The sequence below is a fragment of the Choloepus didactylus genome, chromosome 10, assembly GCF_015220235.1.
Source record: "Choloepus didactylus isolate mChoDid1 chromosome 10, mChoDid1.pri, whole genome shotgun sequence".
NCBI lineage: Eukaryota > Metazoa > Chordata > Mammalia > Pilosa > Megalonychidae > Choloepus > Choloepus didactylus.
In genome coordinates, this window is record NC_051316.1 from 73,143,523 (window position 1) to 73,165,565 (window position 22,043).

General features: G+C 37.0%; 1 non-coding gene across 1 annotated transcript; it reads left to right on the plus strand.

The window, feature by feature from the left end:
- The first annotated feature begins 459 nt into the window (after window positions 1–459).
- On the plus strand, window positions 460–563 carry LOC119505848. The gene has a single exon (XR_005210883.1). It is a non-coding gene; the product is annotated as a U6 spliceosomal RNA (small nuclear RNA).
- Window positions 564–22,043: the final 21,480 nt, after the last annotated feature.

Genomic DNA, 22,043 nt, shown 5'->3' on the forward strand with positions numbered 1-22,043 from the left:
AAATCCCCTCAAAAATAATAACAGTTACTTATCGATCATGGACCCAAGACTAGACATTGTTCTAAGTGATTCACAAGAGTTCTTTTGTTTATTTAATACTCATAACAACCTTACAAGGCAGGAAATGCCATTATAACCATTTTATTGCAGGAGAGCAGAGGTGCAGAGAAGTTACGTAACTTGCTTAAGTCACATACCTAGTCAATGAAAAAATAAGAATCTGGGTAATTTGGCCCCAGATTCCAGGCACCAGACTATAGACCAAAAAGAGGTACCAGGAATTCAGTGCTAATGCAACTAAACATTTGAGGTTGAATCAGAGGAACTGGAGTCTCCAAGAGAAACTGAAAAGGAACAGAAAATGAAGAGACAGGGAATCTGAGTGAGGAGTGGTGGAAATCTAGATAAATAAGTTAATAAATAAGTAAAAGGCTAAAATGTCAAATGTTGTGAGAACACTTGCTTTTGTGTCAAGTATATTAAAATTGGAATGATGCAGAGAAGATGAGCTCTGTTCCCTGAGCAAATAAGATACACAAATTTGTGAACTGTTCCATATATTTTGATGGGTATTAAAGATTTAATTTATGTTTATTAAAGATTTAACTCTGAAATTCAAGACTTTAAATCCTTTAGAAAAAATATATTTATGAACTGTGGTTAGAAAGAAGTTTCCTAAATAAAAATAGTCAATGACTATTAGATACTTAAAATGATAAGTGCGGATCCAATTATTTAAAATATATTAACTCATTTAATCCTCATAACAGGGTTCTATAATATAGCGTTCTATAACATAAGGTTATCTCTATTTTACAGATGAGGCAACTTATATAGTTATATATGGACCAGTTACTCAAGGCTGTACAACTTGTGGAGGTAGACATAGGAAACGAGGCCAGCATTCCCATTCTAGGAAACATGCCCTTAACCAGTATGCCTTACCAAGGCTCTAAGACAAGACACAAGTGAACATTCTATAAAACAAAAGTTAATCATCCTGAGTACAATTAATCAAACTTTTCTCATCAAAAGTTACCATGAGGAAATAAATGCACACAACACAGACTGGTCATTATAGTACATACAACCAACACATGATTATGATTAGTATCCAGAATATATAGAGAGCTCTTTAAAAGATCAATAAGAAAAAGGGCAAACAGTTCTACAGGAAAAAAGGGTCAAAGACATGAAAGAGCATTTCACAGAGAAAAACATGGTCTATAAATTTATTAAAATATACTCAAATCTGCTTACTAATTATGGAAATGCAGATTAAGATCCCAGTTAAGAACAGTGTATGATTCAGCAGGTTGGCAAACATTAAAAAGTCAGATAATAAGCTTTGGTGAGAATGTGGAGTATTTTGCACTGTGCATGGAGTGCAAATTGGTATGATCATGTAGGAAAACAATTTAGTATTTTCTAGTAAAATCGAAGATGCATACAGTCTACATCCCAATAGTATCACAACTATTTGATCTAGAAAACCTCTCATGCATGTTTACCAGAAAATATATTCAAAATATTTATAGCAGATTATGAAATAAAAAACAAAGACAAAATCTGAATACAATCCAAATGTCAATCCATAAGGGAATGAGTAAATTAATAGTAATATATTTACATGAAATATTTTTCATTGCCACCCTTGTTGGCTTCTTTGTTGTAGTTGCATTGTCATTGGTTGTTTTCTTTTTTTGCATAGCTCTGTTCTGTAAGATAAGAGGTATAAACAAAGCTAGTATGATGATACAAATAAATGAAAAGAGAGCACTGAATTGATAATTCAGTGTAGAGAGAAAATAAGTGTAATAGTAAAATCCTTGAGAAGGTAAGAGGAAATGAGATCAAGGGTTCTCATGTATATGTTGTCTTAGGAGCAGGCAGCTGAGAAACAGGTGGTAGATACGTCAAGTGTGGATGAGTTGGTGGGAAGGTGAGATAGTTTCCCTAGTTGCATGTATTTTTTTACATGATATTTGAAGTGTAGTCATTGGCTGATGACAGTGCGGGGAGACTTGAAAAATTGAAGAGGGAAGAGAAATTATAAAAAAAGAAAAATCCCAGAGAAGGAAAAATTGGGTAAAACAGTTGACAAGATATGAAACATTCCCATAGAAAAGAAAAGGAATATGATGCTCAGAAATATGAAATAAATAAGCTGAAGTACCATAGCTAGGCAGTGCTAAAGCTGGGCTTCCCACACTGGATTTCTGATTTAGCTCTATTATGCCTCAGTTTTAGAGAGGCAAATGTTTGTTTCTTTGTATGGATCCTAATGCTCCCTGGAATTTCTAAGTGAATCAGAACTGTTTTGAAGTTCTACCTATGCCAGGAATTTCAGGGAGGTCCTATACTGTTGTTTTTGAACCTGTGGTTGCATTCTGTTTTCTATTTGGTTTTTGTTATAAATAAACCTACAGGCAAAGAATGAGTGCTTGCTTAAGGATTATTGTATTCATTCATTCACTTAAAACACTGAGCAACTACCATGTTCTCTGAAATAAATAAATGTATACTCTAATATATTTACAGGCACCTAGTATATAAGAAAATCTAGTGTGAGTGGCAAACACACACACACACACAAAACAGCCAGGTAAATATGTCAGGTGATAATTTCTATGGGAATAAATTAAGCAGAGTAAGAGAGCAGGTGATTGATGGAAAGTTTAGTATCTTATATTTGCCTACAAAATGGACAAGTTTCAGAGGAGAATGGGAGATGAAAGATTGGATGTGATGGATATCCACAAATCTTTAGAGAATTTTTGCTATAAAAGATAGAGTGAAATGGCAAAGTAGTTGGAGGAGATATGGAGGTCAAGGGAGAGTTTGTTTATTTAATATTTATTTACTTACTTTCCAGAGATACGACAGGATTTGTTTGTGTGCTGATGGGAATGCTCTAGTAGAGAGAGTTTAATCAATGATTCTGGAAAAGGGACAATTGCTAGTAAAATATTCTTGATGAACAAAGAGGATATGGGATTACTCAATGTACAAGTGAAGGGGTTCTGTAGGATAATTTGTATAAAGAACAAAAGTGAGGAATACTCAGGTACAGTATGTGTACGTTTGTGGGTGTGGTGGTGGGGGCTTATGGTTCTCTTTTGATTGCCTCTGTTATCTCAATGAAATAGAAGGTGAGTTCCAAAGCTGAGAGTGAGAAGGGGGTTGAGGTGTAATAGAGGTGTAGGTATATTTGAAAAAGTACACAATTTTAAAGGGAAAAATGTCCAGCAAATAATACCTCAGATATCATAAATTGCTGTTCAGCTGCAAAGTCTAGTTTTTGTGTCTTAATTCCAACCTCCTCATCAGTGTAATACTTTATTGAAAACTTACAGAAATTGAGAAAACTGGACTCTACCCTTTAAATGGAGTGGACAATAGATAATAAGAATTGTTAAGGTAAATGGAAACAGTGAAAAAAAATAATCAGGGTCCTTGAATAATCCACAAATAGATCATTTTCTCCTGAATACTTAATCTTTCAGACAGAAATTAACTTCTTACTCTGAAACTGGACCATTGAGCTTGACATATCTATAACTATTTTGTTAAGATGCTCAAGAATTTTGCTTTGTGCTTTTCATTTTTCTCTAAAGTGGGGAAATGGTTTAGCATTTATCTATGTGTAAACATTCCTGTAATCCTAGAGGGTTAGGGAGACCTTGGTTTATCCATCATATAACTTTCATTTGCCCATGGGTGGCTTTACTTTGTGTATACTCAACATTTCCAAGTAGCTCTGCTTCTTGCAGATAGATAATAACCTATTTTTATTGATCTCCAACCTTGACCAATGTACCTGTCTCCCTAATGAAAGGCTATGCCAGAGTACGCTGAAGTATCCATGTGGAAGCACATAACTCTGAATTTTCACATTTTTAAAACAAACTTTTGTAATGATTAGGTGTGGGGGAAATAGGGTGCTGAGTCATAACTAGGTAGAAATGAGTAGGAGTGGATAAATCTAGTTGGAGAAATCAAGCTACCCACAGGAGTTGCCAGAAGTAGATTGGGGAGGTTTTTTTTTGTTTTTGTTTTTGTTTTTTTCCCCTTCCACTTCTATATTTCTTTCAGCTTTGTCTGTAAGATTAAGATTCAGAATTCGAGCATGAAGAGCTGTTTGCTACAGTTTTACTGTGAGTTTTGCTTAATCAGGTGAATCTTCTAATCCAAAATAAACTTTCTGGCTTTTATTCATTTTTCTGGAGCCATAATTCTTAAAGTCAAGCATGCCTTCTGTTTTAGTTTTCCAGCTTCTAAAGCAAACACCATACAAATAGTTTGATTAACAACAGGAATTTATTGGCTCATGGTTTAGAAGGCTAGGAGGCATGCTTCTTTCCAGGGGTGGTGTCTTGTGGCTAGTCAGCAAGATTTGGGGTTCCTTGGCTTTTCCATCACATGGCAATGCACACGGTGATGTCTTCTTTCTCCTCTGGGTTCTGTTGACTTTCAGTTTCTGGCAGCTCCCTTTGGCTTCCCTCTCCATCTGACTTTCATTCTGTTTATAAAGGACTCCAGTAATCCAGGAAGGACCAACCTGATTCAATTGGGCCACATATTAACTGAAGTTATACCACGAAGAGATCTTAATTACAACGGGTCCAAACACACCAGAATGTGAACCAAGATCAAGAACATGTGCAAACTGGACATTCAATCCACCACACCTTCTTTTTGTTGAAAAACATTAGCTTCATTTGAAATGTATTTTCCCACAAGTAGATTTTGTTCTGATGATGTCTATGATTTTTCAAACTTGTTTTTTTTTTCAGGTGTGTGTGTGGGTGTGTGATGAGCAATTGTGTTATTTTTTCTTTGGTGGGGGAGGCAGCTTTTGGGATATGAAATGTTTTTTGTATGGTACTATGTATGTTTGTGAGGTAAATTTATATCAAAACAGACATTTAGAAACCACCCAAGAAATCAGTGGCATAACATTTCAGGTTGTTTTTGTTGTTGTTGTTGTTGGGTTTTACTTTGCATATATATTATTTATGAAAAGTTTATAAATCTTGCTAAAACATATTTGAACTGAATTGGAAATGGTAGCACAAGAAAAATTGCCTGGTGTGGATCAACAGACTTTGTGGCCTGTTTTATAAATGTGCCTGTTTGTTGTTTATTTTATAAATCATGTATGTAGAGAGAAAAAAAAGAATGATTTATTAAATGTCTATAGGAAACTCCAGTATGCCCTGTTTTTAAAGTACAAGGAACAGACAGTTAGCTCAGGGATTTGTCATTCAGGTTATTGATCACAATGGGAGTCTAAATAAAGGGAAAACGTGAATTTTTCCTCAAGCCAACAGGCAGTGTTGAGATGAAATAAACCTAATTTGGAATTCCTTTTCCTTCTCAAAAGTTTATTATCACTCAGCTTGCAGCACAGGAACCTTTAGCCTTTGACCAGGAGAGATAAGAATTATATTTATCCTCTTTTATCAGTTTCAGTGAGGAAGGAAGACATGTTTTCGTTTCCTTTCTCACTTAAGAAAAGGTGGATGTAGCGTTGTATAACTTGTATGCTGTGAAAAAAGAATAACTGTATCAATTTGATTGAAGGTGTCAGAAATGTTTCAGGAAACAACAGAAGCAGAGTTCTGAGGTGGGAAAGGTTTGACATATAGCAACAGCAGTGCCTGCTTTGTTTGTGTTTTGATTTAGTACACCCACCGGGTTTTTAAGTACATTATGCTGGAAGAGCAAATTGCTATTTGCAAAGCTGGCTGGAGTGGGTTTTGTGGACATTTGTCCTTATTTTAGACCCATGTTTGAATGAATGAATGAATGAATGAATGAATAATGTAATTTTTAGATTTTTTGTAGGGTCTGGTAGACTTTTTTCCTGATTGAGAGTCTTAGGCATTTTATATGCTCTCAGTTGGATGAAAAGGAGGGGAAGGGGTAACAGATTGTTTTAATAAAAGGTGTCCCTTACCCACAGAGATTCTCTGTTGCATGCATGGCTGCTGCTGGAAATATTTATGGTTTAAGGGAAATAAATAGCTAAAAATCAGGGCTCACACTAAAAAGAATGAATCATACCAACAATTATCCCTATATTCTTAATTTTTCTTTTGTTCATTTTGATGAGGCATTTCACTTTCCATTGCCTTAGTTTTCATATCCACATAGTGGGGTCCATAAAGTGCTTTTATAACCCTGCTGAGAGGATCAATGAGGTCCCTGTACATGAAGGGGCTTAATAAATAGTGTGTGATTCGAGCTTTGTGGATGAAAGGTGCTACGTGAGTACAAAGTAGAGCAGCCTCCCACAGGTAATGCCTTTGCCTGGATAACTCTGATTATAGGCTTTCTTTATCTCTTCAAAGCAGAGATTTTTCTCCTTGATTCCTTCCTGTATCTTCGTTGCAGAAGCTAAGGTGCCTATTTACTCAGTACCATTTCCTTTTGAGCATGCATACATCAATCAAGGAACACAGTCGCAAAAAGGTTTGTTTACTGAGTACATACATGGTCCATCACATAAATGCAAGTATGAAAAAGGAACGGTGTGAAAAGAATGCTCACGTCACAATCAAGCCCCCAGATGGCTCTCAGAGCCTCTGCCATCTCAGGTGGAATCAAATTTTAGAATATGTATTTTCAAGTAGAGAGTTTGTACCCTTGGAACATAGCACACAGTATTTGTTAGGATTATTTAAATTTGACTTCATTATACTGCCCTTTCTATTGCAGCTCTAGATAAAAGTGATAACAAGAAATAATTTTATACAACACTTCAAAATGTTTACAAAACATTTTCACAAACATTATTTAATTTGATCCTCACAACAACCTTGTGAGGCAGGAAGGACCTGTGTGCTCAGAAAGGTTATGAAACTTGTTAAAAAATACCTGGCTGGTTAGTGGCAACATGTAGTTTAGAACAAACCTCTTTAGTGCTTTTCCACACTTTCAGAGATGGTAAGTAGCTGTCATCACACTCCATATCTGATTAATAGGTGGTGGCTATTTATAGTGTTGTGCTCAGGATTTTTAGGCTATATCAAGAATCTGAAGGAAAGAGTGCAGTAATTGATTAGTGATGTCTGCTCTGTATGTGTGAAGATACTGGAGTCACACGTGATACATATATGCCAAACTAGCAACACCCCATAATGTGTATGCATGTTTTGAATAATGAGTTTGACTCTGTATGCTCAAGTAAAACAATTTTCTGAGCAGTTTGTACAATGAGTATGGGCTGGGTCTGTTAGTGAGCCATGGTATGCAAAGCATAGCCCACTGATCTGCAGGAATTTAATGCAACTATGCCTTACATGGATTTATACTTTTGAAATGTGGCAGTTGATGGATATCATCTTGACATTTCCTTGACCCGTCTCTCAGTGTTTACTTATTTATTATCAGACAAACTCCTAGTCATCCTTTAGAAACCCATGCAGTGATTAGATTGGGCAAAAACCATTTAGATAAGCTGATGAATAAGTACATTGGGAATGTAGAAACACTGAGTAAAATACTTCTTTTTAAATATTTGTTGGTAACATGAAGGAGAAAGGGAGAGAGAATTTGAGGTAGGACCAATGTAGTGGTGAGTCTTCTTGGTTTCCTGATATTGTATCAAGCAGGTGACAGTCTGTTTCACTCTTTGTAAGATAGCATTGATTGCTGGAGTAAGTTATTTTGGGAGAGCATTAATATTATGATAAATAATTTAGTACTATCAACCACAGGAAGTCTCCTATCTTTAAAGAATCATCAGAAGATGTTTCTTTTGGCTTTTAAGAAAATGACTTAAGACTCATACAGTTAAAGTTATTTGGGTAGCTGACTGTCTCTCTGGGTGCATGATCATACTGATATTTTCCCATCACTTTGCAGACAATTGGCCCACTTTGGTGATGAGTCATTCAGTTCCACTTTCAATCTGGGCATTGAAAAATACATAGATATCTTAGTGTGAAAAATATATTTCCATATTCTTATCTGGGAATTAGATTTAGAACTATATGACCTGTTATTTTGTTTCTTTTACCAGAAAGTTTTTGCAATGAAAGTTTTATAAAAATTGCTCTAATATGATTTTATGGTTGGGATGGTCCATTTTAAAGTAAGAATTGGAATCCACCACTACGTGATTGGCTCCCAAATTATATCTCCACTAAGACACTTCTGTTGAGTTTTAGAGCATATATCTTAATATAAAAGAAGATTTGGAGTGGAGCATGCAAAAAACATGGACATCACCCCAGTATTTGGGTCTCCCTCACCCCCTAAAATCAACCATAAGCATGTTCCATGATTTTACCTCCAACTCCAAATTATCTCTAAAATCTCTAACCTTGTCACTCTGGTTCCACAGTTAACCACCTTAGGTCAAGGTGCTAGTCTCTTTCCTGGACTTTTAGTGGTGCCCTAACTGGTCTTTCCACACTTATCCTTTCCCCTCTTCTGTTCAACTTCCAGAATGGACTTTTCATGGGAAGCTGGTATGGATTCTTCGTAACACTAGAACATCAGAACACTTTTGTTTCTATTAACAAACTGTATCTTCTCCAGGCCCCAGCTACCCTGGTCATTGAGAAATTCAGGCTGAGACAGTATAGTGGGTTTAGATCAGGGAGATCAGAGTCAGACTGTCTGAGTTCAGTTATTGAATTTATAAGCTATGTGATGTTGAACAAATTACTTACCTCTTGTAGCCTCAGTTTCTTTCCTTACTTTTACAATGGGGGTACCAATAGTGTTTTAGTTTTCTGGCTGCTAAACACAAATACCATGCAATAAGTTGCCTAAAACAACAATAATTTATTGGCTCATGATTTTAAGGCTAGAAGAAGTCCAAAATCAGGGTGTCAGCAAAGTGATGCTTTCTCCCTGAAGACTGGCATTCCGGCACTGGCTTCCTGAAATCCTTGGTCCTTGGTTTTTCTGTCACATGACATTGCACATGATGATGTCTTCTCCTTTCTTTTTTGGGTCTTATTGACTTACGGCTTCTGGTTGTTCCCTCTGGCTTTCTCTCTCTTTGGGGTCTTCCCTATAAGGCCTTCATTAATAGGATTAAGACCCATCCTGATTCAGCTGGGCCACACCTTAACTAAAGTAACCTGATCAAAAGGTCCTATTTAGAAAGGTTCACACTCAGGAATGGATTAAGTTTAAGAACATGTTTTTCTGGATTTTACAGCTACAAGCCACCACATATAGTCTTTAATTTACAGGTGCTTATAAGTATCAAAAGAGATAATCTCATTAGTGCTTTTAGCATAGTACTTGACATGATGTAGTGAAGACCATCCCCATGGCTGCCCCCACCATCCCTCAGTGCCTGCCCCCAACCTCTGTAGACACTGTGTTTGTTCAGACCAACAGGAACTCTCACTGTGGTTCTCTGGTCATGAATGATACTCTTTATCTTCTATAGGCATCTTAGGCCTGGGAATCTGCTATATGACTAACTCTGCTCCCAACCTTATCCTGGCTCTTAGTCTAGGAAATTCATACCTTCCCAGCTCAGGCTGCCCCTGCTTTATCTTGGCAAGAGTTTACCTCCCCTACCTCCTTTTTGGGATTAAGCCAGTCTAATACCACTCCATGGACTTGCTTGTGGAATGGTGTTTGAAGACAGGGAGAGGTCAAGGTAGTGGAGATAAAATGACCACCCAGTCCTTGGGATAAACAATCCTGGCCTCTCCTTCTTTGTGTCAGGGTAGTAAAGGAGAAGTTAAGTTTTAATTTTTTTTCCTTAATAACCTCTTGTTATCCAAAACTCAATTCTCATTATGTCACGTACCTTAATTTGGCAACCTTTAAGGCCAGATTCTGTCCAGACACAGAGCCTGTGTATGTTCTATGCCCATGCTCTTCTTCCCCTGTTTAATTTCTACTTGTCCTTCATCCTTCAACTCAAACTTATTCAGAGAAATCTTCTCGGATGCCCCAAGTAGAGACAAATCCACATGTTATATACTTCCATTTTCCTTTGTGCTCCTCTACCCAGCACCTATCAGGGTTTGCAATTATCTTTTTAATGTGCATGTGATATTCAGACTGTAGGCTCTGGGAGGGTGGGGACCAAACTGTAGGGGCAGAGGTTTTTAGACTCAACAAAGTGCTTTGCATGTACTAACTCAAATATTTAAGCAACTGATTAAGTATTTTTTCCTAAGGACTAAGAATTCATATTGTCTGAAAAACCCTACTGACTTTTAAAATTTATTTTTATTTGTATGGTTTTTAAAATCTGCAAAAGACATCAAATATGCAATAATCTATGCTTAATTACATTAGAGCTGAAGATCAATTTTCATGTTGGATTTTCCTGTTGCCTTCATTGACCAAGCACAGAAATTAGTCATTACTGCTTAGTTGTCTACATTGTTTATTGCAAACCTATGGTATTCAAGATCAATCATTTGATAAAACATTTTAAGGTTATATTTTAATTCAATCTCTCACACACACATACACACACACATACACACACACTTCACGATCTGAATAAAGAATTGCAATTAATGATGGGAGCATCCATCTATAGATGACCCAGTTAGCTATATTAGTATAGGGATTAGTAGGGGTGATTACTGGCCACTCAGCTTCAAGTTAAGATACATTGCAATAGTGAAACTTTCTTTTTAAACTTCCAGCTCTCTGTTGTGATTTAAAAATTGTATTATCATTTTAAAGAATTAATTATGTTTGGCAGTCTGTCCAGGATTCTGCTCGTAAAATCACTCTGGGAATTAACAAGTCCATTTGGTTTCCAAATCTGCTCAGCTCTGCATCTTTAGCTCCAGAGTGCTCTGAGCTTGCTTCCCTCACCCGCTCCCTGCCACCCCCATTAACCCAGAGGAGAAAGAAGTCTTCAGTAGACTTTAAGAGGACTGTTCAGAGATCTCTCCTTTTCTCTGTTGGGAGGGAAATTTCTTTTTGCCAAATTGGCATGAGTGTTATCAGTCAATAATTCAATAAAATGTGGACCCCTAGTAAAATTAATCTTTAGAGTACAGGCAAATCCATTTCACTTCTGCTAATAAGGATTCAGTGTACATGGAAATCTTATTGAAAACTGTATACATTTGTTCATTGTGTAGTTAACCTGATTGTTTCTAGCCCATTCTACATGGGAGCATCAGTATAATCCACATAGCTAAGTCTGGGTAAAATGTTGGTCTTCTCTTCCATAGATACTAAGGAGGAAATAGTAATAACTGGATGAGGTGATGTTAAGAAAATTATTTTCCTCCTAGCCTCTCAAATATTCAGAAGATTGCTTAGCCCTCAGGTAGGTTGCTGAACTTTAATGTCGGAACCATGATATGTGGGTGCTATTTAAAAAAAATCATCTTTATTATCTTAAATACAGAAGTAACAGAGAAATTATGGAATGGCAGGAAGAGATCAAAAAAATCATTTTGATGTAGACGCTTCAAAATTATTTTTTCATGTGTGTATTTTAAATAGTTTTAATCATAATTTTGCATATGGATTTCTCCCTTAATACTATTTCAGAACTATTTCCACATAACAATTTAGAGTTTTAAAGCATAATATTATATTTATCTAGCTAATAAATATGGCAAGATGTACCTAAACATGTCCAATTGTTGGACATTTGGGCTGCTTCCAATTCCTCAACATTTTAAATAACATTGTAATGAATAGTTTTGTGCATAGATATTTTGATTTATTTTCATAGAAGAGAGCCTCAAAGTGGTATTATTACTGCTTGACTTTGGAAGGGTTGAGTTTCTTCTTCTTTTTGAAGTGCCATGGAGTCTCAGAAGGAGAGAAAAGGGAGGTAGCATGATAATTCTATAAGAGCTTTAATCAGTTATATAGTTTGAAATACCTTTTAACTTATTTTCCGTTTCTTGAAACCAACGGAATCATCTTCATCTGTAGAAATATAAAGAATAGCAGCAGCAACTAGTCACTGAGTATTTATGCCAGTGTTTCAAGCCCTTTATTGACATTAATTGATCCTTACCACAATCCCACGAAATGAATAAATTATTATACCTATTTTACTGAAGAAGAAACAGAGATTCAAAATGATTAGGTAACTTGCCTAAGACCATACCAGGTAAGTGGTAGAACTGGCATTCAAACCCTAGTCTGGTGATGCACTTTACAATTTCATTATATGGAATCTCTGAAACTATGAACCCAGTTTTTCACAGTGTTCCTAAGAAGAATCAAATCTTCATTCTCTGCACATTTTTAATGTCACCCCTACTGTTTGTTGACATTAATAAATCCTATTTCATCAGATGAGTAACCACTTTGCACATACAGTAATCACTTAAGGAGGACGAATGGATGCAATTAAATAATGGATCACATATTTCTGGTATCTGGGGAGCTGGATTGAAAAAAAAATCAAGACAAAAACACCTTGTTTTGTGTTCACGGCTACCTTTTTAATCTCAAGCATTGTAGCTGTACAGAGAGGACATTTACTATTTGTTGAAAGAAAAAAATACTGAACTCCAAATTCTAACCAATTCTTTCAAAGCAAATTATAGCATTTGAGCCAGTTTACTGTACCCTGACCATGTTTACCTGTAAGTTGCTCAGATCTTTTTATATACATTAAATCACTTTCCTCATATTAAATTAAAAGAAGGAAGAGTCTGTCTGAAGACAGGAAAGTATTCATGTGAGAGGTAGCTTTTCAACTGGCCTTATAAGGAAAGATGTATCAGATGGCAGCAATAGTGTAAGCAAAACTACAGAGGCAAAAAATACACACATATGCACATGCATTATATATATACACACACACACACACACACACACACACGCATGTACATATGCATATACTCACACATCTTGCTCATGGAGAGTTATGTTTGCTGACATGAAGTACAACTAAGCCTGGAGAGTTAGTACATGACCACTTGGGGGATGACACTACAAGTCATTCTAAGAAATTAAAACTGCTTTGCAAGCACTGGGGAGTTGGGCTAGATTTCTGAAAAGATTTAAGAGAATTGGGGCATAGAGGCTGTCAGATGACCAGAGCTATACATTAAAATATGTAGGTACCGAAAAGAAGAGAGGATGCTAGGAGGTACAACCAGGGAAAATGGTTCAGGGAGGAAAAAAAACATATAAAAAACAGGAATTAGCAAATGGCTGGAAATTGAGTAAAGGAGAGGAAGGTCAAACATAATTACAATATTTATAGAGCATTTACTAAATGCCTGGAATTATACTACATTATCTCATAAAATTCTCACAACAATATTGCAAGATTAGAGGAATTTATCACCATTTATCAGAAAGGGAAATCGAGATCTGAGTTTGAACATTGACTTTGCCACTTCCTGCATGAAATTGGAAGAATTATTTACCCTAAGACTTGATTTCCTCATATGTAATATATAGGTGACAATATCTGTCCTTTGGTAATGATGTGAAAATTAAGGATAATGTTTATAGTGCTTTAAAATATCTAGCATATATTAACTGCTCATTAAGTTATAGCAATAATAATATTGTGAGAAAACCTTTAGTGGAAATGAGTTGGTTAATTACCCAAGATCACATCCCTAGTAGGAATCAAAAAGAAATTCAACCTTCTATGCAGAGTCCATCCACTTTCTAACATTTTATGCTTCATCTCAACCTTTTTTGTGTCTATAGGTTGGGGTATGGTAACCAAACTATGTTGTATAGGAAAATGGGATTAGAGGAATCCTCAAGTGGGGACAAAATTAGCACTGAATTAGATGATACTTTGTTTTGTTCTAAATCTGAGCCTGAATATCATTTATAAAATAGACTATTTCTACATTATATAGAATTCCACATGTAAAAATTATAATTCAAGTACTGTATTAGAAAATTAAGGTTCACTGCCTAAATGTATAACTTGCCAATGAAAGTTTCATGAATCATAGCACACTTGGGGGAATCTTTTTAATTGGCAATACCCATTCATCAGAGTTTGCCTTGTTTTCAATACCATTAGCTATGTAAGATTATTTAGAAATCTTTGACAAGGTTTTTAACTTTTTATCCCAAGGTGTTGTCAAAATATTAAAGCTGGTACTCACTGTGAAGGTGAAGTCTTGGAAAGGGAATGACTGTCCTTTAATGACTGGAATGATATCTGGAATTTTCTTTTTTGTAGTAGTGCAATATTCAATCAGATTAATTTTTAATTTTCTAATTTCTTAAAGGGCAAATCTTAAAGCTGGATTTTCTCCCTCACAATACTGAAACTGTAAAAATGTCAGGATCATTGATCAAATAGCCATTATGACAGAAGGGTACGGCTTCTGCTTTTAATCTAAATCATTTCAGACCAAGTAATTGATGTTTGGATAATAGAACACCAGCTAACCACTCAGACACCAGAAACTAAGGGTTTTAGATAGTGCTGATTAAAAGGCATGATTTTCTGCTTCAGTTTATTTGGCCTAATTCCCATCCCTATTAAAAAAGAAAAGTAGCTGGTTGAAGCCCTGAAGTAGTCTATTCTCAACAGTATACTGAAGGTTACTAGATGGCAAGAAAAATTCTCAGAATAGCTAAGTACTTCATATGTTCTGCACTGCTGTGTTGTGCTCTTCCATATGAGCACTGGAAATGAGGAAGATGCACATATGAATACAAGAGAAAATCATTATCCTCCCTTCAGATGAAGCTAAACAACAAGTTAGAATAAAAGCAAAGAAAATGCCACTCCTGCAAACACTATTCAATTGGTAAATTCACCATCAATGGATGGCAAGAACAAAATATAAAGGAGAAACAAACCAGGTGGAGCAATGGTTTCACTAGGAATATATTAAAGAATACTTCACACAAACTGGTATTTCTGATCTTCCATCAGGAGCACTATTCACTTGTGCATTCCATACAAATCTAGTCATATTCTTGAATTTAGTTCCCATTGAGAGTCACAGCACATGTTAATAGGATGGCTGTAGGTCGAAACAGGAGTTTACAATTCCAGAAAAAAACCAAACTGCCATAACCAACACCAGTAGCTGGCTAAATGTATGTTGAGCAAGGGAGGATGCAGAGGGGGAAAATCATCAAAGGGCATTTCTTAAGTTCAAATCGATAGAAAACATTTTTGGAAATTTAATTCCCATGTTTTAATCTGTAAAATTCTCCTTCCTCCTTAAATGACATATTTTGGTAGTTAAGCATTTGACCACCCCAAAAAAGGAAAAAGGAAAAGAAGCCATTTTCATTCTGTGAGAAACAAGCACTATTCCTAACAAGGAATAAAAGCTCACCCGATTGTGGAGAAGAAAAGAATTTATTCACGATGCTGCAAGAACGGGCGCCCAACCAAAATGTGGGGGGTTGGCGCACAGAACAATAGACCCAGCAGTATTTATTCCCTACACCTAACTGCAAGTCCCTTCCCCTGTTTCTCCATTGGCTGGATACTTCAGAGGTTACATTCTATTTGACAAGCCTAACTAGCCCACGCAAATTGGAAACATTTGAAAAAAAAGTCTCCTGTGCAAACTTGGAACATTTGAAACAAGTCTCCACCCCTCTTTCCTTTGTTCCTGAACTGCAGAGCCAGTCTGAGCTAGTTTGGTAAGAACTTATGAAGCTGTTTAAAGAACCTCTCCACCCCTCCCCCAGTCTCCACCTTGCAAGGACAGTGGGCAGATAAACAGGAGGACTGGCCACCGATTATGGCTTGGCTTCTTGACCCTCTGCCATTCCCCTGAGCTGCCCCTACCCTGTGTGAAAGCCAAACTTAATCTAATTCTCACAATTCTGACTACTTTTTTTCTTGAAACCAAAGATTTCCATACATTACATAAAGGAAATAGTTAGGATAGAGGTTTTCTTTAAACAACAGCAACAAAACCAACCACAAAATAAAGCAAAATTCTTCTGATTATCTTAGTGTGGTTTGTTTAAAGTTACATAAGATAGAAGAAATCATTTGGCTTTACTTAGACATTATGTATTTACTGCCTTCTGCTTTTCACATATTTCGACTGTAGTACCATTATATTATATTTCAGGACTGGAAAGATTGTCAGCAACAGAAAGGGCCAGCTTGGGGAAAATTGGGCCCAGAGGTTAGGCAGTCGTACCAAGGAAGCATAGGACAGATGAGGGGCTGTTAGGCAAGAGGCTTTGCAACACACTGAAGGAAGACTGGTCAGGTAGGCAAGGAAGTTTTGACAGGCAGGTGGTAAGCATTAAAGATGTCCAGAAGTAAACAACAGGTGGATAGCCCTGCAGGTGAACAGCATTTATCATCAGGTGACACTGATGGCAGATGGGAAGCAGAGATTTAATCAGTCCAATAGATGGCCAGCATCTGGGGGTCTAGCCAACATGGTGGAGACCTAACCACAACAACCAAAGTTCAGCGGCAAAAGCCTAGCTGAGAGAATTGAGACCAAACACAGAAGCAGAGCTGGCTGTAGGTGAATCTATGAACTCTGCATCTAGAAACTCTAATATTTTCTCCAGTAGGGCAGTTTTTTTTTTTTTTTCCCAGAGCTAAGGGTAGGGATGAATATCTAGGCAGGGTTAAGAGTCTCCAATTGTCAGAATTGCAACATGTGTCAGCAGGGAACCACCAGAACATTGTGTTCAGAGAATAACACAATGAACTCTATTAGATGTATGTTCATCTATAAAAATCCTGTCAATTTTAAACTTAATCAAACAGTAATGGAATACCAAAAGTATACAGGTAGCAAAGTATCAATAGTACTACTGAATAATCAAGACATTTCTTTTTGTATCAAAATCAATAATATGTTACTTTAGGAAGTAATTGTAGAATTTCTCTGGTTTGGGGGTCCATTTTGTTAAGAAATGAAGCATATTTTTGATGACTTCTCTCAGTAAAAAAAACAAGTTTTAAAAAGCAGAAGGGATGATTGGGCAGAGGCAAATCAACAAGGACACCCAATTCAGATTGGGTTCCTCTTTCAGGAGCTAAGTAAATAGCTTCATCTTTTGTAAATATCAATACCATTGAGTTACAGGATTTTATATTCTCCCTTCAAAAGAGACAAAAATTAAGAATTAGACTGAAGTAATCAGAACATGTAGTGATTTTGCAATTGGCTTTACATTTCAGAGAGGTTGTGTTTTTCTAGTGGCTGTGAGCTCAGTTAAGTGCTCAGCCCCAGAGACTTTCTTAGCTACCTTCAACTTAACTCATCAGATGTTTCTTAGAAAAGTCTTAATAGTTGCACAGGAGGCAAAAGTAACAATCTTATCCTGGGTTTTCCTGAAAGCAGAGTTGGAAACAAATGTGAATGTGTGGGAAGTTAATTTGGGCAGGTGATCCTAGGGAACAGCAAGGAGGGACAAGGAAGTGAAATAGCAAAGAGAGAAAGCCAACATAGGAATGCCTTTTTCAGTTGGGTAGTTTGCCCTGAAGGACCTTCTGAGGAACTTTATGAAATGTGTGTCAGAACCATCTCCTCAGGGTAAAAAAAGGAAGCATAAATCTATTGGCTGCTAGTCCCGATTGATTCAGGGCCCTCTGTCTTCTGGTTTACACATGCTTTAGCTCTAGGCAGGTTCCTGCAGATGTCCTATCTAGTGGCATCAAGACAGAAAGTAAGAGGAGCACGGAGCTGCCCAGTGGGACCTTTGCAAAGCTGGGAGATGCCTGCCTGATACTGGCTGCAGCCATGACTGAAGAGGTAAGGCTGAGAGGAGGGAAAATGGTGCACTGAGGTATGTGATACAGCCCCTAAACGACAACCCCTAAGCAGAAAATAATCTTAGGAAACTTAAATGCATGCACATATTTGACTGTGGCAACCCGTGGCCTGAGCAAAACAGGCCAGCACATCTTTGGTGCACAGCAGTCTGCGTGACCTAGACAGCTAAATGTTTTACCTATTGTCTTTCTAAGCCAGTAAAGAGAAAAAGGGTAAATTGATCTTAAAATGTAACTTTATGGGAAGCAGGCAGGAAGTGAGGGACTCTTAGTCTCACAAAAAGAGCAAAATGTAATTGTTCAAGTGTTATTCTAGTCCTTCCTGCACCACCCCCCAGGTCAGAGTGACCTGTTCCTGCATCTATGCTCCCCCCACCCTTAGGAAGGCCTTTGTCTTAAACCCTTATAAAAGGCTTTCTGCCCTTTTTTGCATCGCTCAGTCATCTTCCCTGCGAATGTGATTCCTTCCTGGCCTGAGAGTGTCATGATCTCTCCACGACTTCTCACCCTGTAAGTAAGCCCTGAATAAAATCCATGTATCAGAAAATGCTTGTTGTCTTCTTTGGCCTTTGGGCTGGCATGGCCCTCTTGGGCTGTGACATTGACTAAATGATAAAAAAAGAAAAAGACTATATTAGGCATGAGGAAGATTTAACTAGGAGAGTTTAGGCCCATGTTATTCTTTTAGACTCACTTACTGCTGACCCCAACCACTAGCAGCAAGAAAGACTGACAAGGGTCTGTTGATTATTCCTGCTGTTGAGGAATCTTGCCATTAACAACTAGAGGAATGAGTTTGGGGCTAATGAGCTGTTTTTTTATTTGTTCCTAAAGCCTCAAAACTCTTACATTACTTACAGTGTTTTTCTCCTAAAAAAACCAGTTGTGTTCATGTCTTACTCCAGTGCTAACTTTATCTCCCTGGAAGACAAACACTATGCCTTGTTCATCTTTTTATGTTTTCAGCAGCATCCAACACCTTACTTCTAGTAGACCCTGGATTAATTTAATTTAATTTAATCTAATTTAATTTAATTTAGTTTAATAGATGTTCAGTAAAGAGATATTGTGGAGTTAGGCAAAGAGCAAAAGCTTTGGAATTGGGCAGACCTAGTTTAAATAAGACATCTGATAAGCTCTTTTAAGAGCTAAATTAGGCCTTGGTTTCTGTATCTGTAAAGTGGGCTAGTGGTATCTTATCTCAGGTGATTGTTGGGAAGATTAAATGAGTTAGCATATACCAATAGCATATATGAGTAGCTAACACTATAACACAAAATATGTGTCAGGCCCTTTTCTAAGAACTTTACATACACTAATTCATTTAATCCTCGTAACAACCCTGTGAAGTAAGTACTATTATGATCCTGTTTGTAGAGATGAGCAAACTGAAGCACGGAGACATTAAGTAACTTGCCCAAGGTCACACAGCTACTAAGAAGAGAAACTGGAATTTGAATCCAGATTTCCAGGCTCCGTAGAGCATATGTTTGAGCACTGCATGCCACTGGTCAGGGAATGACTAGGTGAACAGAGTTAATCAACAGGTGACTGATGGCAGTCAGGTCTTCTCTTTAAGTCACTGAAAGGGAGATCACTATATTCACCCATTCAAGTGCTTGTCATCAGGCTGAGAACTAGAAGTTGGCAACCCAGGTAGGATGTGTTCGCTGCTCTTAGCATCCCAAGGGAGGTACAGAAGTAACCCACAAGACAAATCCTAGGATAGCAGTATTCACAATGTGCTGGGGAAGAAAAACCTATTTCCTATTCACTTTAGCTCAGGCTTTTCTTTTAAGAGTGTTCTTCCTTTTAAAGAATTTCTTCTTTCCGTTTTAATGCTATAAAAATTAGGTGATTTAGAGAAATACTAGTAAGAGGTTTTGGACTCTAGGTACTAAATAGCCTATGTTTTCCAAAGCCTCATATTTATATCTTTCTCTGTGTTATTTAGCCTAATTTTTAGCTTTTTCAAATGAAATAGATTTGTTCATGGACTATGATATATAGATCAAAATGAAACTTCATGAAAGACAGTTTTGACATTCTTCCACTGGGACCCTAGTGAGTAAATTGTTCTATACCTGAAACAAAATGGTAGGTGACAAGTCTGGTTCCTCTGTCTTGGGTTTTAAACTGAATATCCTCAAAACAAGGTGAGAGAAATAGCCATGTAGCTATGAGATTCTGTCTACAAAATTTAATGTCTTTAACATAAGGAAAGTTTTTTCCATCACTCTATCCCTCCTACTTCCCCCAAATAACAAGCACACACATATTCAAAGGAGTATCTCCCAACAGCATTTATTCAGTCTAATTTGAGGTAAGGGCTTTTATATATGTGGAGTGTTTTCTGGCAACCAGCCAGCTACCAATTACCTTTTTAGCAGGATAGCTCATTTCTTTTCAGAATGTGATATGAGCAAAAATAAACTTTGAAGGAGGAGGTGAGAGATGGGAAAGAGACTAAACAAAAAAAGTCTTGTTTAGTACAGGTACATACCTCAATGCTTGTCCTGTGCTTTTTGCCTTTTTATGCCACCAGCTTGCATATTCATCACAGCTCTAGGCACATTGACTTGCAATTTTCACAGCCAGTCTCTTACATTTTTTCAGTCTACAGGAGTTTTTCATCAGGGTGAAGGGAGTTCTACTTGTTTCGTAGGTTTTTCAGAGTTGGCAATAGACTGAGAACCTGGTGATATCCCAGGAGTAGAACTTTTAGATAAGTCAGAATTATTCCAAAGCCTGCTCCAGGGAGAGTGGATACCCTTCCCAGAAGATAATACCAATATTTAAATACATCTCTTCCTTAATCACTAGAATATAATGCCTTTGTTCCCCTCTTAACATGAAGATGGATTTTTGCTCTGCATTTTTCCTAACTCCAAGTTCAGGTGTTAGACAGGACTTGATGAGGTGAGATACAGGGCAGCATCACGTGGTTCAGTACAGCAGTGGCTTCCAAACTAAGATGAACATTAGAATTATTTCAGGTACTTCTAAAAACAAAATTCTCTAGGGCCTCAATCCAGATATATTAATTCTGCTGGTTAGGAATGGAATAAAAGTGAGACTCATAAGGCGCTTATTTCTTTATTCGCAAATCCATCAATTTGCTAAAAATGCTCGAGGGCATTCATGAACCTGCCCTTGCACACAGCTAGGGAAAAAATACTCAATTGTTATGGAACAAGACTGGTTCGGGATTCATTCAATTCAGCATTCTTACATCTTTGTACCACAACTGCCACAAATGGCAGGACTGGAGTGTAGGTAGTTTTTAAAAGCTTACCAATTGATTCTTATGATCAGGCATATTTTAAATCCTTTATAGTTATGAGCTTGGTATTTTAAAAGTTTTTTATTACTTTAGTCTCTGGGAAGTTAGATGTAAGGGTAAATTATAAACTAGTATACAGTTTGGGCTAAAATGAATAGAGACATCTAATGACCAAAGAAAGAAGGTAACAGATTGGGAATGAATGATGTATGTAGCCCCTTCCATCTCTAAAACACTGAGACTCATAAGTAGTCCTGAAATCAAGAAGTCTATAAACATTTACTATATCACCTCTCTCCAAAAAGCTGTTAGTGTGATTGTCAGAGCTGGGACATGTGCAGGGCCCTGTGCAGATGGAAGAGACATAAAGAGTTGGTTGTATCTGTCCAAAATCGAATGGAAGGAGGGATGGTGGGAAAGAAGGGATGAAGCTCCCTTTATCTGAGTAGCTACTGTGTACTACTAGGTGCTTTACTTAACACTACTAGTAATAAAAATCACAGTAATAACCAACACTTACGTAGTGTTTAATACATGCCAGGCTCAGTTTTCAAGTACTTTACATGTATTAACTCACCGAGTCCTTACAAAAACTGTACGATGTAGAGACTATTGCTTTCCCCATTTACAAAGGAAGAAATTGAGGCACAGGTAGGTTATTTAACTTGCCCCAAGATCACAGAGCTAGAAAGTAGCAGAGTTCAGATTCAGATTCAGACACTGGCAGCCTAGATCCTGAGTCCGTACTTCTGACCACTCCCTCACAAGTGGATTCAGGATGAAGGCTCTAGAATTTGAGTGCAAATGTATGAAAGATTGAACTGCTTTTTGAGGAGCACATGGAGTGCTGGTGTTGATCTCATGCCCCATTAAGGTGCTGCTGAATTAAACTACTTTGTTAAAACAAAGAAAAAGCATGGGCAAAGACAGTGGTCACTATGGTTAGAAACTTATTTGATTGTGAGGTCATGCCTTAAATTTATTAGTAGCCTGATTTATTTTCTTATAGTCCTGATAGACTGTATACAAATTTCCTTTCTAGACATTTGGCTTCCTTGTTCAATTTTCCCTTTTCATATACTG